At 40.8% G+C, this 12,257-nt stretch overlaps 1 long non-coding RNA gene across 1 annotated transcript in view; it reads left to right on the top strand.

The window, feature by feature from the left end:
- Window positions 1-9,733, top strand: part of LOC127034406 (uncharacterized) — a 42,668-nt gene extending 32,935 nt beyond the window's left edge. The window contains exons 2-3 of the long non-coding RNA XR_007769382.1: window positions 5,922-6,111; window positions 6,897-9,733. This is a non-coding gene — a long non-coding RNA (uncharacterized LOC127034406). The remainder of the gene's footprint in view (window positions 1-5,921; window positions 6,112-6,896) is intronic.
- Window positions 9,734-12,257: the final 2,524 nt, after the last annotated feature.

The raw sequence follows: 12,257 nt of genomic DNA, 5'->3' as shown, positions 1-12,257 counted from the left end.
CTGTCCTGAGCAAAATTGGCATGTTATGAGGTAGTGCCTGTGAGGGACAGGTGTCTGTTTATGTATCCAGCCATCATGTCTTAGGTCTTCTTGGGGGGGAGCTTTTCCATCCTGCTTTCATTGGTGACATCTGTGATGCTCTGGTAGACATCTATGAAGACAATACTCTGACAGGATCATCTGGCAATACATCACGAGTTGATGCAAAGGCTCTTACAAAAGCCATTTCTAGTTTCAAGTTTCTCGTTTCTCTTGTTTTGTGGTATGACATATTGTTTGAGATCAACATAACTAGCAAACAACTTCAGGCAAAAGAATTTGATATATGTGATGCCATTAATCAACTTGGAGAAACCAAGAAGTTTCTTGTGGGCCGCATAAGTGACGCAGCCTTTGAGAAAACATTGGTAGATGCAGGTGAACTTGCGGAGGAGTTGGATGTACTGGCACTTTTTGAACCAGATCCAATCCGTATTAGAAAGAAGAGGAAGCAGTTCACATATGAAGCAGATGACGAACCTATTTATGATCCGAAAGAAAAATTCAAAGTGAACTTTTACTTTGCAGTCATTGACACAGCAATACATTCGGTTGAAGAAAGATTCACATAGATGCAGCAAATTAGTTCAGTATTTGGCTTCATATATGATGTTTACAGTTTGCAAAATAAAACACCAAAGCAAATTATGGAACATTGCTTGAATCTGGAGAAAGCTTTGCAACATGGTCAATCCAAAGATATTGATGCCTTTGACTTGTGCAGTGAATTGCAAGCTATTGCAAGACGAGTCCAAAGGAGTTCATCACCGCAAGATGTATTGAACTTCATATGGGAAAATAAGCTGACAGATAGTGTCCCTAACACAGTTATTGCTCTTCGCATCCTCTTGACTCTCCCAGTTTCTGTGGCCAGTGGTGAGCGAAGCTTCTTGAAGCTCAAGTTGATAAAAACATATATGCGAACATCAATGTTGCAACAAAGACTTGTTGGGCTATCTACCTTGTCAATAGAACATGACATTGCTCACAGCATTGACTTGGAGGAACTTGTTTCTAAATTTGTTAAACTTAAAGCGCGGAAACATAAATTCTAAATTATAACATGTTACTCTGTGACTGTGTATTGTGTATAATGTATGTGATTTTTGGGGGGAGGGGGAGCGCAAGATGGAAATTTTGCCTAGGGTGCAAAATATCCTTGCACCGGCCCTGCCTACCTGTGTTTCACACTCTCACTGACCCCCTTGGTGTGGCAGCACCAGGGGCCACTCTCACAAAAACTTTCTGTTAGGCTCCTAGGGGATCTGCCATATGCTCTGTTTGGGTAGGCTATCTCTTCCTCTCCTCCCAACTTCATTGACTACTGCTTTCTGTCTTAAGGCAACCTAAGATGTGCCTGGAAGACTCAATCCACACCTCCAATAGTAATGTTGAGGGTGGGCCCCTTCCAATAATACTCCATCAGAACTGTGATGGGATTGCAGCAGTGAGGGTCCCCCAGAGTCTTTTGCTGGGATGGTGTTGGTGAGGCCCCCATCCCCCAGAGTCAAGATTAACAGGACATTTCCCACCTCTTGGAGTTATAGGTTTAGTCTGTCTGCATACTCCGGCAGACATCAGTAACACTCAGGTCATTTTTTTTCAAGCTTTTCTTTGACACCACAAGGAGAAGAAACTTTTTTTTTTCTTTTTGAACAGAGGATGAGATTGTGGTCTAATCATGTGAGTCCAAGGAGCTGGAGTTTTAAGCAGAAACCTATAGCACCTATGCTTTAATATATGTCTGAGTCCCATTGAAATGAGTAGGTTTCTGGAGGAGATAAGATACTGCCTCTAATGAGGAAAGGTGACCAACCTAGCCCCATATGGTATGACAGCACCAGCCAGTCAAACATTTCTATCCAACACTTTTCTAATATAAAGTTGGTAGCACTTACTGCTGTTTTCACATACTGTAGGTAGTAAGATTACACACACACACACACACACACACACACACACACACACACACACACACACACACACACACACACACACACGCCACGCAGTGTGCCAGTGCACCATGTTAGTAATCATGTTTTCCTGTACTTAGTTTTACTCATCTTTAATGCAAGGGAGGTTTGTTTAAGCCTTGTTTACCTCTCATTTGGAGGATATAAAAACAGCTACATGCTACTAATATTTATTGTGAAGTGTTTCTGCAGTTCTTCTATTAATATTTGCATTTTATCCATACACCCGAGTAATAAAAGCTGTTAAGGTCATGGTGGATTAGTAGAATTTAATGTAATTTGATATTTTGTAATGATTGTGTAGTGTAAAGTATTTGTGCTTTGCATGTAGTCTAAGAATTACACACACACACACACCCCAATATAGATTGAGATATTAAACAAAAATGCAATGAAATAGTGAATATAATAACCCCATTACTTTTCCTAATTCCCAATTTTGTATATGAAGGTTAAAATTTGTCATACTGTGAATAACTCAGCTAATATTTATCCCTATCCTAAAGCCTTTACTCATGTTGAATAGTACCCTGCTTTGAGTAGTCCCATTTCTTTGATTAATTTAAACAGATTTAAAGGCACATACTTCCTGCGAGGCATTGTAGCTAGGCTGTGATACTTCCTGCTGTTCATTCTGTCTACTTATGAGGGTATTGACAGTTCTGATAGTTCATGCAGCATATTTCCATGTGTGTCAATAACAACCTTATATAGCTCTAGTATCTTTGTGGAGCTGTTATTCATATTAGACAGGAGAAATTACAGGGGATAATCCAAGAGGTCATTTGGATTTTCTACATTCTTGTGGCATTAAGGAATTTGGGTGTACTCAAGAAGGATGAAATATTTGCCTGTAATAAAAAAAAAAGGGGGGGGGACCTCAGGAAAAGGAATCTTCCCCTAAAATAGTGGGCCAGTTATTCCTCTATAAAAGGCAACTATAGAAGTCACCACTAGTGACTTTTCTGCACTGAGGAGCAAATCTGAACTAGGGCTAGTCATTGTAAGATGGCAAATTTGCAATGTAGAATTACTCCCAACCCTTGCACTCTGTGAGTAATGACGGGTATCCAACTAAGAGCATTCATTCCGTGCACAATCATGATAGTTCATGGAAAGGATAAACAACTTGACATCAGAAACAACGTGCCATGTAAAAGCCAATCATCCTGTTCAGTGGGGAAAGGCACAAAGGGAAATTAGAAATTATAGCTGGTAGTGATGACTGGGAAGCATACAGTTTCCTTCCTTAACTGCTTCTACATAGTATCTGAATACTTAATCTCAATACTGTCTGCTGAATAAGAAAAATGTCTACTCTTCATTATCTTCTTTTGCTTGAATTGCGCTGTTTACCATCCTTTGATTTCTTCTTCAAGCCAAAGCTGGTTGATGATTTGCCTGCTGTCGCTCAACCTGTAGCATCTTCCCTGATTTACAGCCAAGAGACTTCCTCAACCAGAAAGCAATTTTCGTTAATTAGTAGCACAATGCTTCAAAGATGAGTTTTTCAGTCTTTTAATTTTGCAAAGTTTATTTTATTTTAACGCCCTTGCAAGCTGCTCTCAATAAAGTTTATTAATGTTAATAGTAGTCAAGTCATTTACAATTACTGTGATACTGTGTTGGTTAAGACAAGATGACAAAAGAAGACCCAGCTTAGGTACTAGTTGTCCTATTCTTACTACTAGCAGTTTTTATTAAGGTACCAGTAACTTATTTTGAGGGCATTTTTGAGACATTTCTGAGTAATAGTTCAGATATTTATAGGAAGGTATTCTGAAAGGACTTTTGGGACACTGGCAGTTTACTATATCATTGCCACCAATTGGAATTACAAACTGTGGCTCCCCTATGCATATATTTTATCTGCTTTAACCTCTCAATAACTGTCATTTCCTTTTATTAGCTAATAAAACTTTATTTAGTTTACTATAGATTTGGGTGCCAGCATTGTCTTTACTGTAAGCTCCAGAGCAGGGCTCAGCAACCTTTGGCATGTGGCCCACCAGGGTAAGCCCCTGGGTGGGCCAGGCCGGGCCAGTTTTTTTACCTGCTGCGTTCACAGGTTCAGCTGATTGCGGCTTCCACTGGCCACGGTTCGCCGCTCCAGGCCAATGGGGGCTGTGGGAAGTGGCGTGGGCCAAGGGATGTGCTGGCCACCGCTTCCCACAGCCCCCATTGGCCTTGAGCAGTGAACCATGGCCAGTGGAAGCCGCAATCAGCTGAACCTGTGGACTTAGCAGGTAAACAAACTGGCTTGGCCAGACCCGGCTCAGCCCACCAGGGGGCTTACCCTGGCAGGCCGTGGGCCAAAGGTTGCTGACCCCTGCACTAGAGTACCAAATGATATGAAGTAAATGACTGGTCTCTGGGGACTGGAAGCAACCTAAATGTGATGTGATTTTTGGTGTAAGTAACCATTTTATCACAAAGTCCAGTTTATCTTGGCAAGATAGACTGAAGAGTCTACAGTGACTGTCTGTGATTTCATGGTAAGACTGGTATAGTGATTTAGTAGCTCACATTTGTTGCTGGTTTGGTGAAATCTAATTACAGAATACACCACTAGTTTGGGGGTGTTTGCGCTGTTTCCTGGAAGTCTGCCCTGAGGTAGGCATTCACAGTTGTGAGCCAGCATGACAGATACTAGTAATCCTATCCTTACCACTAACAGCTTTTATTCAGGTACTTTATTTTGAGGGTATTTTTGAGACATTTCTGGGTAATAGCTCAGATGTTTATAGAGATTAGCAGGTAATGAAATCACTGTGGGCAAGGTCTTCTGAGACAGGTTATCCCCCTGTACCCTGACAATGTACTGTGTTGACTTTCCATGGAGCTATGCCAATTTATACTAGTTGAAGTTCTGAACTCCAATTTCCAAATGTGCTCCCACTGAGAGCAGTTACTTTTGCAAATGATTAAAGATGGACCTTAACGTTCAGATTTGTTTTGCATATGCACCCTACCTGACAGATTGAGCTTGTAATTTGAGCCCATTTCCTCAAAGGACATTTTCCGTGGGGGCAGTAAACTGGCATTTCCACTGCTGAAATATCATTTCCAGAACTCTTGTTTCTGAGTAGGATGATACTTTCTGGTCCTTAGGACATACTGTGATGGATAATAAAATTACTTCTATAGGCACTAAGGGGCTCTGGGCTACAGCTGGGTGAATAACTGATGTTTCAATTCACTGACAGTTCTGAAACATAATAAACTCAATTGTTTTATTGGAACCAAACCCAAAAATTCAGAAAAATTTCTGGTAAATCGAAAAACTGACCAAAAAGTCCTTTATTTTCCAGGTGATTTTTAACATAAAAGCAAAGAAAATTAAGGGCTAGATTCACAAAATGGCCAGAGAGGGAGGTGATGCTGCCCAACCTCTAACTCGGATGCTCACATGGGAAAACTGAGTTCAATTTCCCCGTCATTCTGATGTGGAGCAGCAGCATGAACTCAGGTCTCTCATGTAAGTGCCATAACTCTGGGTCTATAGAATCATTCTCATTTTCTCTCTTTGGCCCAATGAGTTTTGAAGTGCTTTTGGAAATTCCCCTAGAAATTTATCTGCATATTAGGTACTGAAACACCTTTAAAAATCCAGCTACAGTCTTTAATTACATGGTCATATATTATTTTTTTCTATAGGACTTTTAATGTTGGACTTTTTAATGCAGGTTTAGATTTTCAAAGCAAACTTTAAAACAACAATAAAAATTCTGGCATATGGAATCATATTGGTACCCATGTGGTTCATCAGCAGAACTGGAACTTGTAGGCCCAGAGCATAAACCTCTGCTACTTGACCCAATGAAGTAACTTATACCAGTTATACCATCTATGTGGACCAGCATTAGAGGGGGATGCAACACACACTTTTTGCTGATGTATGTTTCACAGAAATTTGAGGACAGTGGAGGAATGCTGAGACTCAAGAATTGTAAGATCCTGAACAGATTCTGGAGAGGATTGTGCATTAGAGGCCAAAGACCGTTCAGCCTCTGTTCCCCCACACAAGGCCGTCACTAGGAGGGTGTGGGGTCTGGGGTGGAAGCGCTGTCATTTCTGGGACCGACCTTGCCTAGGGCAGGTAAGGGAGGCTGGAGGAGGCAGTGCCTCCCCAAACATCCAAGCGTGGCCCTGCCAACACTCAGCCCCCCAGAACCCCTCTTCGGTGGTGACATTGGGATCCAGGGGGCTGGGTCCACATTACCCACCTTCCCAGGGCTGGGGAAGCCATGGCAGCGCCACACGCTCTCCCTTCCAGCACTCCATGACTGGGAAGGCTGCAACGGCACCCCCACGTGCCACCCTCCTGGCACGCTCTCCCTTGGGTGGAAGGGGCAGGCCTGGGGGTAGTCTCCCCCAGCCAGCGGTTCCCCCACCTCTCATGTGTTGCCGGCCAATTGCACCAGTCCACAGGGCCCCCCAAAGTGCTGGACATGGAGCAGTCATCCCAATTCGCCATCCCCTAGGGATGGCTCTGTCCCCCCCAAACCTGATCCCTTCTGTCCTATCCCCTCCCATCTGTTCTAGTCTTGTCTCCGGTCCCCCATCCTAGATTCTCATCTCAGTCCTATCTGAGTCTCCACCTTTCTTGCCCAGCCAGTCTGTCTTCCACCCTCAGGTTCCTCATCTGATCTCAGAATCCCCTCCCACTATGCTCAGTTCCATCCTCCTCCACACAGTTTCTTATCTGATCTATCTCCCTCTTCACTCTCCCTCCCTGCTTACTGGCTCCTTGTCCAATCTGAGTCTTATTCTCCCAGGAGCTCCCAATATTAGTCTGTCCCCGCCAGACTACTTGTCCCAAACTTCTTCTCCTACATCCCTCAACCCAAGTCCAGATTTTGTCTCTTTTACATTTTTCAGGAGGTGTTCTCCTTCATGCTGCTGGGGAGTACTAAGAACACAGGAGAGACAGTCTCCCTAGCTCTCAGTTATGGTGCATGGCGCAACAGAAGTCCACAGCCACCATGAAAAGCAACTTCAGGAAAAGTCCTGCTCATCTCCTGAAACCCTAGGATGGAGCATGCTGAGTGAGTCTGTGCATGCGTACTCTGGACAGCACAGAGGAGCTGTGAGGGGCTGGAGCATGCTCAGTGCATATAGACCCTTCAGAGAACTTAGCTGCCAAATGCTACATCTATACTGAGCATGTGAAAACTGCAATTTTTGATGCTTATAACTTGGCCAAATTTGGCTCATCCCTGACACCAAGGTGACTCCTTTTCCTTTCCTGCCAGATTTCAAGTTCCTCCTCCAAAGCATTGAGCAACTCTAGTGTCTCCATGAACTGTCTCTATGCATTTTTTTAATGTGGTCAAAACACATGTTCCCTCATTCTCGTTCTCAGAAACAGCTGCACCATTTTTGGTGAAACTTTAACTTGAACTGTAGCCTGAGACAGACCTCCAGCATACCAAATTTTATCCCAGATAGTTAGTCTGGCAAAGTGACTAGCAATTGGAAACATGATGCTATAAAGGGAAATGCTGGGAAATCTGATCTATAGGAGGCACAATCAGCCCCATCTACAATTATATTATTTTTGGTAAAATGTTGATATTAAAATAGCATGTAATTTCAGGCTGTCTTGCTGATGTTTGCTTTTAATTAGTTCATGTCTCCAGTGAACCACTACAGATTAGGTCATAGACTTAACCTTTCCAGGGTCATCTATTCAAGCCAATGAGTAATTTTACCACATCAGACTCTCATTTTGTTTTTGTTTTTGTTTGGCTGGTTTTTGGTTTATGTTGTTCAAGAATGTTAACTGACTCTTTAGACACTGGATTATTGCTGCAGCTTTCCATACGGATGGATTACATATGTGGAGACAAAGTCCACTTGTTAAATTGCTACATTTCATGATGAATAAAATGTTCCCTTCACCTCTGAATAACTCATATGTCCTTTACCCAATTATCCTTTTCCCCAAAATTATTCTGCCATCACTGGGAAACACTTGATTTTAGCCATGGAGTGGGATAGAACAACAAACTTTTAATATCGTGACATTGGTATGTAAGGAAAAACTATTTAAGGTAAATTTTGTGGGGATTTTTTGGCTCCGGTTGTTCCATGTACATTTGGACAATTATATCTCCTGGCTTTACAGGTTGAAGAATACAAAAAAATATCCCAGTCAATTTAGTAAAAAACTTGATAAAAAATTCCTAATCTGGTTTTTCCTGTAATATATCTGACATATTTAGAATCCATAAGGATGAGGTCTCAACACACATTTGGGATAACCTGCACCACTCCCTTGTAGGCTGGCCACTCATGAGTAATGCGGGATCCCAAATGAGTGCTTCTAAAACCCCATGAAAATATCCTGCATTCCATATATTTGTACGCACAGTGGGGACAGTTGTGTTGATCTTCGGAGGGAAAGTTTTGATTTTTGTAATTATTTCTCACACAGGTCTATAAAAACCTGGAGGCTCCAAACTTTTATTCATCCGAGGAGTCCTTTTTTCACTTTGATAGGGGCTACTTCAGACTCATGTCACAACCTCCATTATTCTTTTTGCTGAGCTTGTGACTCCAGCCATGGGAAGAAGAGCAGGAGCTACTCGTCCACTACTCCCCACTCCAAGTAAGGAGGCAGAGAGGAAGACAGAGAAGGGCAGGAATTAGGAGGAGTCCTGACTGCACTTTCACCATTTGCTGATCAGGCTAGATGGCCAGGAGCATGTGTATGTGTAGGGGAGCTGCTCCATGGTAAGAAGTGAAGTAAATTACTATTCCCCTGGGAGTGAGAGGTAGTAAGTGGGAGCAGGCGAAAAATACTGATTCTGAGTCTCAGTTCATTCAGTGATCTGCTCTTAGAGCAGTGCAGCTATGCAAACCCCCCTTTTAACAGTATAAAGGTTTGTAACACATGTTCTTCACTGCTCAAGAGCAGCTTTATGATAATTCACTATTAACTACCAATATCAGCAATAATTATGCATACAGAAAAAATATTTATTAAATAGTTGTAAGCCGGCTGCTCTGAGGAAACATATTCTTTTTCTTACAATCCAAGAATTGAAATGAACTGAAAAGACTGCATTACAAATACATTATCATTAGATGAATACAGTGTAATTTAGTGTATTTTGTTAAATGTCTTTAGATGTCAAGGCAGTTTAAATTGATAATTTAGTTAATTAACCAAGATTTGTTCATATTGTAGCCATTTGACAACCAATAAGAACTAGTAAACATATTGTGATTTGAAATCTGATCTCTTCAGCGAAGGTTCTCTACAATTAACTTTCTTCTAAATTAACAAAAATAAGGGGAAAAATGAAAAATAAATCAAACCTACTAAAATGTGAATATTAAATATATAGTATGAGTCTTTTCTTATGTGCATTTGAATTTGTTGCTGAGTTAGGAATTGATCCTCCAACCCTCTGTCACCTAAGGCCAGATTGTGAGTCCCTTAGTCACACTGGTAAGCAGTTACTCATGTGAGTAGTGTGTGGGGACTTTGTCTAGCTCCTAAGTAGCCCTGTGGATGATCATGAGACTACTACTGAGAAAAAGTTGGGGGATTGGTGGGGGAATTGGACTTCTTCCTTTATCTTATTTCTGTTCCCTCTTTCATACCTTGAAAGAATTTGTCTCATTTGCCCAGATAAAATATATTAATCTTGCATCTCAAGGCTGGATCTAGCTTCCATTGAAATCAGTGGGAGTTTTGCCATGTAATTCAAATTTTGTAGGGTTTGAACATATGTTTGTATGTTTGTAAAATGCCATTCTGTTAATTGGTGAATAAATTATCCCAAGTCAATGGATATCTCAAAAAATAAGTGGTATTTTCATAGGCCACACTAGGAGATTGAGTTCTATTATTATCCTCTCAGGTAGTATCAGTGAGATTACTCACAGCAATAAACACTATTACTCTCAGCAATAAACATCAAGTATTTGTAGGAGAAGGCCCTAAGGCAGAGACAGCCAAGAAATACTGGATAACAGCTAACATAAAAGAGGGTGCTAGAGATTTCATTGATTAGAAACACAATATTGGAAGGATTCTTGAAAGAAGGGAATTTTAAGAAGATTTGAAAGAAGAGGCAGAAGGGCTATTGGTAGACAAAGAGAAGAAGAGTTTGAAGAGATTTTTAGAGGACATTGACAAAACATCTCTCAGCAGAGTGATATAATTTTTGTTTTCCTTTGTTTTAACCAACTGATTTCATCGATTCCATATAACCTTTCCTTTGCTCTGCAAAAAGTGCAGAAAGATGTGTAAAATCCCTTGTCTTGAAGCATCCTGTGTTGTATGATATATGTTGGCATGGGTACTGCAATAATTATACAAATTTTATAGCTAATCCTCAGTATCAATAATATGTTTGGAGAAAATAGCATTGTACCCTTCACTCCAAGAGAATAATAACAATATTAATGCAGCCCTGACACTTGGCAGCATTGCCTCCCCCTGCCTGTATTCACTTGGAAATCAGAACAGCAAGCACAAAAAACACACATTTCTGGCTGCAGCTCTGCTTCTACAGTGTCAGAGAGAATTTGGCATTTAATGATATGCAAAGTGTTGTTCACATTTGATTGTAGTATACTATATATGCCTTGGAGCATGACTTAAAGTAATTTAACAACTGGAATAACAGGCATTTGGGAAGAAACTAATTTCATACGAAGGCAGATCACAGACACTAGGCTTGTTCATAAAAATGTTACCTTGTTATGCTATACAAAGTTGGATATCAAGCTGGCATGGATCAGAAGGATGTGGGGCAACATCCCTTGGTTGAGACTAGATGAGATCCACTTGACAAAATAGCATAATTAGCTTAAATGTAAATACTGTAACTAATTTGCTTTACAGACCTGTATCTTGTCTTCAGCTTCTGTTGATACAAAGTGTAGATAAAATAATTGGCCTGAGCCTTTTCATAACAATTTAAAACTTTTTAAAGGAAATATTAGTGGATGTGTAAGAGGTCAAGTTAACATCCTTGGGGAATGGAGTGCTCTGTTTATCCATAAGACTAGTCCAGCAAGATCAGTGGAAGCAATGCAGCACCAATTTCCAGAAATCAAGCACTGCATTAGAGTGCCTGTGTAAGTATTGTGTGCTTCTCAAAATGTCCCACCAGTGTGCTTCAACCTGGAGCAGGAGGGAGCCTTACTAAGAGAGTGAACGTGTAATTGTATTGTCTCAGAAAGTATCATAACTAGTATCCTCAAAATGTGTGGATAAATTCAGTTAAGCATCCGGAGTTTGATGCTTATTCCCACGGACTCAGACCAGTGAAGTCTTTAAGATACATCAATCACTAATTAAGATAAAATCTAAAATTTTCTTCAGACTACTCTAGTGATAGTATTTAAATGCTTTTTTTTTCTCTTTCATACCTCACAGTTATGTCACACAAGCTTAGAGGTTTCTGAGCTAAATATATTTTACTAATACAAATTATTTGCACTACTTCAGCAGCTTTCACCCAGGAAATTAAACTGCTTTACCAACCATAATGAAGTAAGGCTCACAAGATACTTGTGAGGGAAGAAAGGGATAGAGAAGGATCATTTTGTCTCACCACTAGGATGGAACGAGGGAGCACCACACGGCAGCATAGCGAAGGAAGTTAAGAAGAATACCATAGCCAGCTAAACAGCAGGTGAATGTAGACAGGCAGGATGTAATTGTCCAAACTGGAATATATTGGAACACTGGCATTAACATCTCTACTCTTTTTTTATGGGATCTTATCCTTAAGGTATAGAACTTGGAGTCAGGAGATCTATTCTCCATTCTACTCCTACAACAGTCTTCCAGAGTGACCTTGAGCAAGTCACTTTACTCCTCTGTAGCTTTTTTCTATTTTTAAAATGTGGCTACAAATTCTTAACTAACTCATGTGAAGTTTAATTCATTCATGTTTGTAAAGTACTTTGAACTCTTCAGATGCTATAGATATACAAACTAATATTATCTTGTGCAGCTAATAGCACACGTTCACCAGCAGATCACCCTTTATAGCACCATGCTGGGAAACAAGTTCAGTATGGACCCAGAGACAAGCCTCTGACCTACTGTTTATATACCCACTTTGCAGGAACTCGGAGAAAGGAACAATATCATGCCTTAGTTGGAGTAGCAAGGAAGGTGGAGAGATGATCTAAAATGTCTTTCGCTTTCGATGCGCGTGTATATCTGGATTTGTTACGCTTTTTCCCCGTAATTGCAGGAAATTATGCAAAGTT

The sequence above is a fragment of the Gopherus flavomarginatus genome, chromosome 14 (genome assembly GCF_025201925.1).
Source record: "Gopherus flavomarginatus isolate rGopFla2 chromosome 14, rGopFla2.mat.asm, whole genome shotgun sequence".
Lineage (NCBI taxonomy): Eukaryota > Metazoa > Chordata > Testudines > Testudinidae > Gopherus > Gopherus flavomarginatus.
This window is presented reverse-complemented; position numbering and strand designations above follow the sequence as displayed.